The sequence below is a fragment of the Rhinatrema bivittatum genome, chromosome 2 (assembly GCF_901001135.1).
Source record: "Rhinatrema bivittatum chromosome 2, aRhiBiv1.1, whole genome shotgun sequence".
Lineage (NCBI taxonomy): Eukaryota > Metazoa > Chordata > Amphibia > Gymnophiona > Rhinatrematidae > Rhinatrema > Rhinatrema bivittatum.
The window spans coordinates 131,964,186-131,977,210 of NC_042616.1; the positions used below are offsets into that span (position 1 = coordinate 131,964,186).

The 13,025-nt window shown below is 46.2% G+C and overlaps 1 protein-coding gene across 1 annotated transcript in view; it reads right to left on the reverse strand.

Annotated features, from left to right (window-relative positions):
• WAC (WW domain containing adaptor with coiled-coil) overlaps window positions 1–13,025 on the reverse strand; it is a 317,083-nt gene that overhangs the window by 203,474 nt on the left and 100,584 nt on the right. The window lies entirely within an intron of this gene.

Sequence of the window (13,025 nt, forward strand, 5' to 3'; positions counted from 1 at the left end):
TCCGGTTTTCTTTGGAATGAGGAAATAACGGGAGTAGAATCCTCTGCCCTGCTGAGTCCGGGGCACAGACTCTACGGCTCTGGCTCTCAGAAGGGTGGATAATTATGCTTGTAGTTGAATTATGTGATTTTTTGCTTAGTGGAAGAGGTCTTGGAGGAGAATCTGTTGGAATTGAGACAAAATTGAGTTGGTAACCTCGAGATATTATTGAGAGTACCCATTGGTCTGTTATCTGTAGCCAATGGTTGTAAAAGGAGAAAACTCTGCCTCCTACTGGCATGTCCGGTTTTGGGTTATGGAGATGGCTTTGGTCTCTGGTGATGGCCTCAAAAACCTGCAGCCAATCCAGTCTGCGGTCGAGACCTAGCAGCTCTAGGTTGTCTCTGGGCTGAGATCTCTGCCCCTTGATGCTGGAGGGTAATAACGCCTCTGCCTATAGAAAGGCCTTCAAGATTCCTTCCTTGGAGGTCGGCGAGATGATGATGATGCAGCAGAATCTTGCGGAACTGACAGTTGGCGCAAGGTTTCCATACGTTCTTTCAACTGGGCCACAGCATTCTGCACTTTTGAGCCAAAGAGGTTGTCACCTAAGCATGGCAAATCAACCAGTTTTTCCTGGACCTCAGGCCTGAGGTCAGAGGCCTTCAACCATGCCCAGGGACGTGCACTTATTCCTGAGGTCGCTACTCTGGAAGCAGTTTCAAAATTGTCGTAAGTGGCTCAGACTTTGTGCTTACCAGCTGCAAGCCCTTTATGTATTATGGCTTGAGCTGCTTCTTGGTATTGCTGAGAAAGGGAATTGGAAAGCTCTTGCATCTGTTTCCACAGATTCCTCTGGTATTGCGTTAAATATAGCCGATATGATGCAATTCTTGAATTGAGCATGGCTCCCTGATACACTTTCCTGCCCAAGGAGTCCAGGAATCTGTGATCCTTCCCAGGAGGAGTGGAAGAATGAGGTCTTAATCTCAGACTTTTTCTGTGCAGACTCAACAACTGATTGATGTGGCAGTTGAGATTTTTGGTATCCAGGGACATTTTGAACTAAATAAGTGGGTGTCCACTCTCTTGTTAATGGATGGTACTGAGCATGGATGCTCCCAGAGTCTATGCTGTAATTCCAACAGTACTTCGTGGACATGGATGGCCAAGACTTCTTTTGGAGGGTCCACGAACTGCAGGACTTCCAAAGTTTGCTGTCTTGTGTCCTCTTCAGATACCAAGGTAAATGGTATGGTGTCTGCCATATCCTTAACAAAATTAGTGAAGGATAAATCTTCCGGTGGGGATTTCTTCCTTCCGGAGGAGGAGAAGGGTCAGACATAAAACTCTCAGAAGAAGTATCCGAATGTTTGTCCTCCCAGGAATCGTATGGGTCTTCTCTACATGGAGAAGTGGGAGAAGACCTTGGTGGTCGAAAAAGCCCTGAAGGACCTGGCTGTGGATCATCAAACGGTGTCCGTCCAGGGACTTCTTCATGTGGTTTGGATGGAATCTGTTTCGGTGGTGGAGCCCCGACGATTGCGTCGAATCTGTTCATTAGAAGTTGAAACGCTAATTCTGGCTGTGCTGGGGCCCCAGGCACTGGCGTCGGTATCGACGGGACTGGTTCCGGCACTGGTCCTGGCATCGGCGATGGTAGAGGCATCGGCATTGATGGCTGCTTCGGTGTCAGTGCAGGTAGTGGCTTCGGTATTGGTACTGGCATTGGTGCAGGCACCGGCATTGGCGGGAGTGCCAGCATCGGTGAAGGCACCGGCATCGACGTCTGTGAGGGCATCGGTGGTCGATGGTCCTGCAACGCTTGGAGCACCGCTTGACGGATAAAATCTGTCAATTCCTCCGTGATAGATGGTGCAGGCAGAGCAGCTAAACATGGTGGTGGTGGAGGTGTTGTTGGTCTTTCCATAGGGCCTTGTGGATGTTCGAAGGTCAGCGCATCGAGAGGAGGTGAAGGCCTCGGCGTCGAAGGCCTCTGTATTTCTTGAGGGCAAGGCCATTTTGCAGTTGATTTCTCTGGGGAGAGAAGCGCCTCCAGGATCGATAGAGGACGGTGCCGATGGCGATGCTTTGGTTGATGTTCCACCGCTGACCCCTTCGATGCCATGGATGGGGTCGGCGATGACCGATCCCCCAAGCCTTCCGGACGACGTTTTTTTGAGGATTAAACGTTTTGAAATTCTGGCCAGAGATGATTGGGTGGACGTCGATGGGGAAGGCAAAAGTTGTAGATGGAATAAGTGTTCCATCTTTTCTTGTCAGGCCTTTCGGCCCTTCACAGGGACATGATATTACATCGTGTGTTTGACCTAAACAAAGGACACACTCGAGGTGTGGATCTGTAATGGACAGTCAGATTACAGTTGGCTCATTTTTTCAATCCCGTGGCCATATTTTCCTCGACAGCAGTCGATGAAAATGAGAAGAAAAATTATTTTTACTCAAGAGTAAAAATGAGAGAAAAAGTACTCACCGGCCGGTGGTAACCCGGGAGACCCCAATATGGGAGAGAAATAATTGTTTTTTAATCTGATTTTTAGTCAGACAGTATGTGAGAAAACTCACACAGGCTCCTCCTCCGCGATGCCAACAGCAGCGTGGAAAAATGAAGACTGAAGGGAGACCCCTGTGGCAGACAATATCATGGCATGCTGGGCATGCTCAGTGGGCTCAGAGTGCCAGTGAAAAGTTTCTAAAAACTTTGACAAAGTTTTCCGCAATAGGGCTCCATCAATGATGTCACCCATATAAGAGGACTAGCATCCTGCTTGTCCTGGGATAATACCATGTTTTTATTAAACAGAAGTCAGCGTATAAGAGTTAGGGACTAAGCATCATCTTGGTGGTACCTCAAATCAGGGGTACCATAATGTTGTTCTTTATCACTAACCTTATTAAATAATTTATTTGTTGCCTATTAGCGATTATTTTTGGAACCATGGTGTGCCATTTCATATTTATGTCTATGACATGCAATTTCATCTGAGGTGTGAAGCAGATGGCAGTTTGCCAGCTCACCAGTTTTATGAGTGTATGAAAGATATACAAGATTGGTTAGGAAGATTTCAACTTGCACTGAATATTAAGAACGAGTAGAGAAAGTAGAAACTGTTGAGAATATAATTTTATTTGGGGATGCTGTTATCCCAATAGTTATGGAAGCACAATTTAGGCGTAGTATTAGCTACAGGCTTAACCATGAAACCACGTGTTAAAGAGGTGGCAAGAACAGCATTTTATAAGTTGAAATTAATAAGGCATTTGAAACCCTTATCTAGCGCTAATTTTCTCATTGTAACTCAAGCTTTAATACTAAAGAAAATTATTTGTAGGCTTTCCTAAAATATTGATTACAATTTTGCAACTGATACAGAATAGTGCAGCATGTGTTACAATGGAAGTGAGTCATCATGAACACATTACACCCATTTTGAAAAACATGCATTGGTTACCAGTGTCAGAAGGATTAATTTTAAAATGCTTACTTTATTATTTAAAGCAATTTATGGTGAGGGGTTTCCTTCGGCTGAGTTAGTGATGTCTTATGCTTGTATGCATGCTCTATCACAGAACCAACATTTGCCGACTGTGCCTAATTAAAGGGATTATAGTCTTTAAGATACAAGAAATAGAACATTTTCAGTCATAGGTCCTACACACTGTGGAATTGTTTGGACAGCCAATTGAGGGGTCTGGAGGAATATAAATTTTTTAGAAAGCAATTGAAAACAAATTTTTAAGCAATGGGATGTGATTTTAAAGGAGGGTGGTTTATGGGTTTTTTCATGTTTGTTTTATCTGTGTTACAATTTATGAATATTTATTCTACTTTGCACTGATAAACATGTTGTATGATGTGAAATATAAATGCCACAAATAAATAAATAAATAAATAGGGTCACAGGATATAAAATGTTGAATGGATTATTGATGTTGCTGGATCCTTTTTATATAGCAAAACAGTGCTTTTTACAGTTCAGCTTGTCACCTTGTACACACGAGGCCTTGGAAAGAACATGGTTAGCACTATTGATTGATGTGAAAATATGACACCACCTTTGGCAGGAACATAGGATGAGGTCATAGGACTACCCTATTGTGAAAAAATTGTAACTATAGAGAACAGGAGATAAGTGCCTGCAATTTACTTGCTCTTTGAGCTGAGGTTACTATAGCTAAGGAGAGAACACTCAAGGTGAAGAATTTCAACCCTGCTGAATCCAAGGGTACAAATGGTGGTATCATGAGTTGAGATAGGACCACATTTAGGCCCCATGGAACCAGTAGTTTCTTGTTTGGAGGCTATGTATACAATAATCCCCTCATGAATTTAGATAGTAAGGAAAGAAGAGATATTCCATTTCCCTTTACAGGCATACTGTATGCTGCTATGGAACAGCAAGTGTTGCTTACCTGTAACAGGTGTTCTCACAGGACAGCAGGATGTTAGTCCTCACATATGGGTGAAATCACAGGATGGAGCCAAATCACAGAATACTTTTGTCAAAGTTTCTAGAACTTTGACTGGCACCTACTGGGCATGCCCAGCATGGCACTAAACCTGCAGCCAGTAGGAGTCCCTCTTCAGTCTTGTTTAAAGCTACAGGAAGTGCCGAAAAATAAAATAAGAAAATGTAACGAACCCAACACCACGGGGCGGTGGGCGGGTTTCGTGAGGACTAACATCCTGCTGTCCTGTGAGAACACCTGTTACAGGTAAGCAACACTTGCTTTCTCACAGGACAAGCAGGATGGTAGTCCTCACACATGGGTGAGTACCGAGCTGAGGATGTCCGAGAAATGCACCAAATGTACCCAAGATGTGCAATAGGCACAAGGACTGGGTTGGAATTTGGTAGAGGGCATCCTGAACCCTAATGGGCAGGCGGAAGGGTGTTGGTACACGTGGATCCAGAGACCATTCGTGGGGATGGAAATGGGGGATGGGATGAGATCGTCCGCTAGGATGTTTTATACGCCCGCTAGATAAGATGCTCGGAGATGCATGGAGTGCTCCAGAGCCCAAGCCCAAATCTGCACTGCTTCTTGGCAGAGCAGATAAGAGCCTGTGCCTTCCTGTTTATGTACCACATTGCTACTGTGTTGTCCTTCTGTATCAGCACAGTCTTGTTTGAGAGGCAGTCTTTGAAGGCATTGAGGGCATATCGCATCTCTCGAAGTTCTAAGAAGTTTATCTGACACTTTATTTCGAGCGTAGTCCACTTCCCTTGTGTTTGAAGGTTGTTGACATGAGCTCCCCATCCCAAGTTGGAAGCATCTGTAGTCAGGATGACTTGCAGAGTTGACTGTTGGAATGGAAGACCAGCTTTCAATGCTGTTTGATTTGTCCACCAGTGGAGCGATAGGCGTAATTGGTGGGTGATTTGAACTGTGTACGACAGTGGTTGGAAAGCTTGCAGCCATTGAGATTTCAAGGTCCATTGAGTTCTTCTCATGGCTAACTTTGCCATAGGGGTAACATGTTCTGTCGAGGCCATGTGTCCTAGTAGCACTAGAAGTTGATGGACAGATGCGAACAGGTATTGGGTTATAGAGTTCGCCAAATGTGCTAGATTGTTGGCTCGGTCATTTGGAAGAAAAGCTTTCGCCACTGTGGTGTCGACAGGGCCGGTGCAAGGGGATTTGGCGCCCTAGGCGAGCCTTCTCCCTTGCGCCCCCCCCCGGTCTCGGCCCCGACCCTTACCTCATTCTCGATCACGCCCGCTGACTGGGGTTTTCTGGGTCGCAAGCAGGTTGGGCACTGCTTGCGGCCTGCCAAATCTCCTCTCCTCTTTGCCACCGCTTGCTGCCCCATATGACTCGCACCCAGTGGCGCCAAGGGTCTCCGGCACCCAGGGGCCAATGCATTTGTGTACCTCTCCAGCATCCCCCCTTAATCCTTCTTGTACTAATGCTTAAGGTCACAGAAAATCAGTGGTGTCGCTAGACAGAAGAATTGGGGGGGGGGGGGGGGGGCGCCAAAATGACATTTCTTCATCTCACCCACCTCTATAGCATGGATCCTGCTTTAAAATTGGTTATTAAAAAAAAGTGTTAATAAAAAAGTCCAAAGGGTCCTCTGCGTTATTTTAAAAAGCTGGCCAGTTTCACACTATAAAATTATGTTGATAGCCTCAGTCAACTGATTCTATGTGGCTATGAGAGTGAAGTCAGGAATATATAGGAAGGAACAGAAGGTCAATATAAATCCTGTACCTCCAGTTCTGTAACTCTGTGCATCCACTGAAATTCCCCCAAACAATGGAGCTTGGATGTTTCCCTTACAGCTCATCATACTGAAAGATATTTTCAAATTCTGGTGTCACTTCACAGTAACAGCAGCACAAACAGCTTCCACTGCCAGGCACATTGTGAACTAACACAAAACACCACAAAAAAGACACTCAAAATCTATACTGCAATCCCATCATAACATAACAGTAATAACACCAAGGACTCAAACAACAATAACCCTACCTGTGAATAAGCAAGGGTAAATATTACACTGGGTCCTAGAATACCAATACACCACCTACTGAGGAAACAAAACAAACCCAATTGCTATAGATCTCTATACAGACACTATATGATAGCAGAATCTGTCATCATGGTCACACACACAGAGCAGAGACAGACCCTCACCAAATACAGAATACAAAATAAAGGAGCACAAATTAGAAAAAACTGAAATGGAAACCCCAAGAAGCCAGACTCTGTGTATTAACAATGGAAAAACAGAACCACCATTCTTCATAAAACAAATAAAATCAAGAAACATAAAGCATCAGTTATAATAGTAAAACCATACTAATAAAATAATATTTTAAAACTACTGATAAATAGAATTTATATTAATTAAAATCATATACATTTTTTACAATTTCCTAAAACCAATAAAATATTTCAAAACAGCACATATATCAAATAACACACAATAATTAAAACTAATAAGGATTTTAAAAAGCCCCTGCTGTCCATACATGGGAGCTCTTGATTGAGGTTATCCTCTCTCTCTCACACATACTCACATGTCCATTCTCTCTCACACATACACTGTCACATACATACACATTCATGCTCTTATACCCAACCATAACCTCTCGCTCTCACAGACACTGACACACTCAGGCTCTAAGGCACTCTCTCCCCCTCCACACCCCCCCCCCCACAAACTCTTACTCCCCTGGATTTTCTCATACACACTCATGTTCTCACTGGCTCCCTCACATACACACAAACACACACTCCCAGGCAAGCTTCCAATCGTTCTCACACAAACACACACACACACACACACAGGCAAGCTCCCAGTCATTCTCACACTGACCCCCAGGCAGGCTCCCATTCATTTTCACACCACTCCCTCCCCATCCCCCAGGCATGCACACATTCATTCTCACACCCAGACCCCCAGGCAGGCACCAATTTATTCTCACACACACACACACACATACAGCACAAACAGGCAGGCATCTATTCTCACACATACAAACCCCAGGAAGACACCCATTCATTCTCATACACAGACACACCCTCAGGCAGGCACCCATGCATTCACACACATACACCCCCAGGCAGACTCCCATTCATACACATGCACACACTAAAGGCAGAGACCCCCCTCTCTTTCTTTTGCCAGCAACCTCAGAGCCTCTCTCATTCCTCTGCTGCCACTGTCACTGTTGCTGTATGGCTATTGCGGAGGTGCTGATTGCTACTATTGGCACTGAAGCCCATTCTGCTGCCTCCTCTGTGCAGGCCTCATGGTACATTGTGAGATCCGCATAGAGAAAGTGCTACTCTTGCACATTCCCAAAGATTACATGTTCCAATCAGTAAAAAATAATTTTTTTTTACATTTGCTGTCTGATCTTAGTTTTCTAATCAGTTGGTCACAGGCTTTTTTTTTTTCCACCTTCCCTTTCTTATTTTTTTGCCAATTCCTTTTATAACATATTTCTTTTCTCTCCATCTGTCTTCTTCCCTCAAACACACAGTCAGGTTCTCATTCTCACATGCTTTCTCTCTCTCTCACACACACACATAGGCACTCACTCTCACATGCTCTCTCTCATACAATCATGTATACACCGTCTCTCTCTTGCACATGCTGTCTGACTCTGGCACACAGGCTCTCTCTCACTCCCACATGCTGTCTTGCTCAAGCACAGGCTCTCATTGTCACATGCTCTCTCTCATACAATCATTCATACACACAGTCTCTCACTGGCACATGCTGTCTGACTGGCACACAGGCTCTCTCTCACTCCCACATGCTGTCTTGCTCAAGCACAGGCTCTCACTGTCACATGCTGTCTCTCTCACACACACACAGAGGCTCTCACATGCTGTCTCTGCAAACATTCAGGTCCTCACTCCCACACACACACACAGTCTCTCAACTCATCTCATACACGCACACATACACACTGTACAAACCCTCAGTCTCTCTCTCACCTCTGGGCCTCCTCTTCACGGCCGCTGCAGGATGGGCTCTGCAGCGGCCCCGGACTTCTCGAGCCGCGCTGCTCCTCTTCTGTACGCGGCTGATGCTCCTCCTCTTTCCTGCCCGCGCGGCTCCGGCAACATTTTTCTTCCGGGGCCGCGCGGGCAGGAAGGAGGAGAAGCTCCTGCATTGGCTGATGATCCTCCTCCTTCCTGCCCGCGCGGCTCCGGCAACATTTTTCTTCCGGGGCCGCGCGGGCAGGAAGGAGGAGAAGCTCCTGCATTGGCTGATGATCCTCCTCCTTCCTGCCCGCGCGGCTCCGGCAACATTTTTCTTCCGGGGCCGCGCGGGCAGGAAGGAGGAGAAGCTCCTGCATGGGCTGATGCACCTCCTCCTTCCTGCCCGCGCGGCTCCGGCAACATTTTTCTTCCGGGGCCGCGCGGGCAGGAAGGAGCTGGAGCACCAGCATGTTTAGACGCGATTGTTTTCTTCCGGCCGTGGTGACTTGAGCTCCACCACGGCCCCGCCGATCTTCTTGCTGTGTGTATTCGGCACACAGCATAGCAGTAGTTCACCGCTCAGCCGCTATTGGGATGACGTCCACCGGCGGCCATTGGCCATCAGCGGCTCGGCGCCCCCTAACGCTCAGCGCCCTAGGCGATCGCCTAGTTCGCCTAGTGCTTCCGCCGGCCCTGGGTGTCGAGGTCTGCTCCGATGAAGGTGAGGAGTTGAGAAGGCTCGATGTGGGATTTTTGATAGTTGATTAGAAATCCCAGGGAGTGTAATAGTATATTGTGCTTTTTAAGGCAGACAGAGCTCCCCTGCCTGGATGGACTTTTGATTAGCCAATTGTCTAGGTATGGAAAAACATGAATACTGTTTTTTCTTAGATGTGCAGCAGCCACTGCTAGACATTTTGTGAATACTCGAGGAGTAGAGGCAAGGCCGAATGGTAGGACTCGATATTGGTAATGATGTTTTCCCACGATGAATCGCAGATTTGCGATGTTGGGTGGAAATTGGTATGTGTGCATAAGTGTCTTGAAGATCTAGAGAACAGAGCCAATCTCTCCATTGAAGCAAAGGAAGGATGGTCCCCAGAGATACCATTCGAAATTTTTCTTTGTGAAGAAATTTGTTGAGATTGCGGAGGTCTAAGATAGGGCGAAGGCCGCATGTTTTCTTTGGAATTAGGAATAGCGGGAATAGAACCCCTTGCCTTGTTGAGACCGGGGCACTGGCAATCAGCAAAGTAGTGTTCTACTTGGAGTTGAGGTGTGATGACCATGCTTGTCCAAAGTGGAATGGGTGGAGAATGCGGGGGTATTGTTTTGAATTTTAGACAGTATTCCCGATTTAGTATGGTTAATACCCATTGGTCTTTTGTGATAAGACTCCATTGGTGTTTGAAATGATGAAGTCGACCTCCTACTGGCAAGTGGGGCATAAGGTTGATGGAAAGGCTTCTGTTTTCTTGATTTATTTCAAAAACCTGCTGCCGGACCAGTTTGTGGTGGTGGTTGGGTTTTTTGTTGTTTTGGCTGTGGTGGACTGTATAGACGCGCTGAAGAAGCAGGTGGGTAATATCTTCTAGGTCTATAGAAGGGTCTTCTGGTGTCTCTGAGTTAATTTTCTTAGGGAGGATGGCTGATCTGCTGGTAGTTTGGAGAGCTGGCGGAGTGTCTCGTGGCGATCTTTTAATTGAGAGACCATAGCCTGAATCTTTTCCCCAAAATGATTGTCTCCAGTACAAGGGAGATCTGCCAATCTTTCCTGGACTTCTTGCCCGAGGTCCAAGGCCTTAAGCCAAGCCCACCTTCTTGCATTTATTGCAGATGCTGATAAGCGAGTTGATGTTTCAAAGGCATCATAAGCTGACCGTACCTAGTGTTTACCAGATTCCAGCCCCTTCGCAATGAGGGTCTTCAAAGCCAGTTGTTGCTGAGGAAGATCGGCAATACCTTGAACTTGTTTCCACAAGTTTCTTTGGTACTGTGTCATATAAAGCTGGTACGCCGCAATACGAGATACCAGCATGGATCCCTGAAAAACCTTTCTTTCTAAGGTATCTAGGAACATTTGCTCCTTTCCTGGTGGGACAGAAGAGTGAGGTTTCTGTTTTCTGGCTTTTTTCTGAGCCGATGCCACAACTACCGAGTGATGAAGCAATTGGGGCTTTTGGAAACCTGGATCATGTTGCACCAGTTTGTGGCATCTGTTCTTCAATTCACCGCTTGTACTGAACATGGATGTTCCCACATCCTTTGTTGGAGTTCCAACAGGACTTCATGAATTGGGATTGCCATTACCTCCTTTGGTGCATCCACGAATTGAAGGACTTCTAGGGCCTTGTGTCTGGTGTCCTCCTCCATCATTAATTCAAAAGGAATTGTGTCCGCCATTTCCTTAATGAAATTTGTAAAGGACAAATCTTCAGAAGGGGACTTTCTCCTCTCTTCTGGTGGAGAAGGCTCAGATTGTAATTCTTCTGACTCAGTATCAGAGTCAACATCCTTCCAGAGAGTATACTGAGGATAAGGCGATTCAGGACCCTCTGGCTGTATGTGATGCTTTGTTTTGAAAGCAGATTTTGATGGAATCTGCTTTGGCATCATAGGAGGTAATGAAGGCATCGATGGAGAATCGATGGGCCTCGATGACGGGTGTCACCCAATGGACCGGGACGCATTGGCATCAAGGGATCTTTGATTGGCATGGATGGTTTCCCCGGTATTTGATGTCGGTGAAGGCCCTGGGACGGAATCCGAGTCCCTACCCTCTTCCTCCGATGACCCAGGAATTGGAATGGAAGGAGTCACCGGTGGGTGCGTCGGCATCGATGGAGTTGATGGTTGCATCGGTGGTACCAGCTTCGTCGGTGCCTGAGGAATTATTCCGATCAAGGCGTCGAGTTTGTTCAGCAAAGGCTGAAAAATCGACCGATCCGATACCGATGCCGGGATCGGTACCGATGGTACTGTAGGAGGCTGGAAGTTTCAAAAAGTGTCAACGATGGCCTGCTGGACCATGGTAGTCACCTCTTCCCTGGAAACCGGGACTGGGTCCACTGTCACTGGCACCACCACAGCGTGGTGGCACATTCTCTAACACCGAGCCCGGTGAAGAGCGCCTCGGTTCCTCGGGTACGGTAGGATGTGTTGGTTCCCGTACCCGGACTCGTTTTGGCATCTGTTCGTTGTCCTTCGAAGTCGATGGCTGTGTCTTTCCATCCGATGGATAGATGGACTGATGTTCCTTCGATGCCGAGGAAGACGTTATAGAGGACACCGATGGAGTCTGTGACGAACGGTCACCGGTCCTTTTTTCTCTATGTTTTGCCACCGAGGGAGGTGTTATTCTTGGAGACGATGTGGACGATGAAGATGGGGTTTTCTTAAATAATTTCTCCATCTTGTCCAAACGGGCACGCCTGCCCATTGGTGTCATCTGGGCACAGGTTGTACAAGCCCGGACATCGTGGCCTGATCCCAGGCACAAAACACAAACATTGTGGGGGTTGGTAATCGACATAGTCCGGTTACAATCCGGACATTTCTTGAATCCGGAGGCCATGATAAAAAAAACTAGGCCGAATAACGGTCGATGACCGGCGGGTACCGATAGTGCGGGTGACCGGAATAGACTGAAAATTGATTTAAAAAAAAATGTACTCACCGAAAATATGTCGAAGGGAGACCCGATGACAATTAATTTGTGACTGAAAAAGTTTTCTTCCCTGAGGAAAAAAGTGAGGGAAAATTTCCCAGAGCTCCTAATCTGCTTTGCCAACAGCAAGGTGGAAAAAAAAGAGGTGAGACCCCTGTGGCTGACAATATCATGGCATGCTGGGCATGCTCAGTGTACCAGCCAAAAGTTTCTAGAAACTTTTGACAGAAGTTTTCCGTACCAGGGCTCCATCTGATGATGTCACCCATATGTGAGTACTATCATCCTGCTTGTCCTGGGATAAACATTTTAAAAAAACAGGAGAAAATATTTTTTTATTCAACGTTTAATTAAACTCAAATTCGTTGCTGGAGGATGTGGTGAAAGATGTTAGCTTAGTTGGATTTAAAAAAAGGTTTGGACAAAGTCTTGGAAGAAGATTCCATAAATCCACTGCTCAATGCTGGGATAAGCAGCATGGAATCTATTGACCTTTTGGGATACTGCCAGTTACCTGTGGCCTGGACTGCCCACTGTTGGAAGCAGGATACTGGGCTTGATGGACTTTTGGTCTAATCCAGTATGGCAAATCTTATGTTCTCTTCACTGCTAAACCCTTTACACCTGCAACCCCACCCACTCAAGCACTAGAGAATATAAAATATTTATTCAGATGTAAAAATAAGGGTCAACAAAAACTGTAGGCGATACCTTTTCACTGGTCTAACAATACAGCTCTGACTAACTTTTGAGAGAGTTATCCTCTCTTTATCAGGCCAATGGGTTTAAATAGAGTCTCACTGGGTCTTAGACCACCTGCCTGCCCATGATATTCTAGCTCAGTAAAGGGGAGACGGGGTTAACAGAGTGGATGAGACAGTAAAATGTTACATGTAAAAGGGCCTAATGGGTG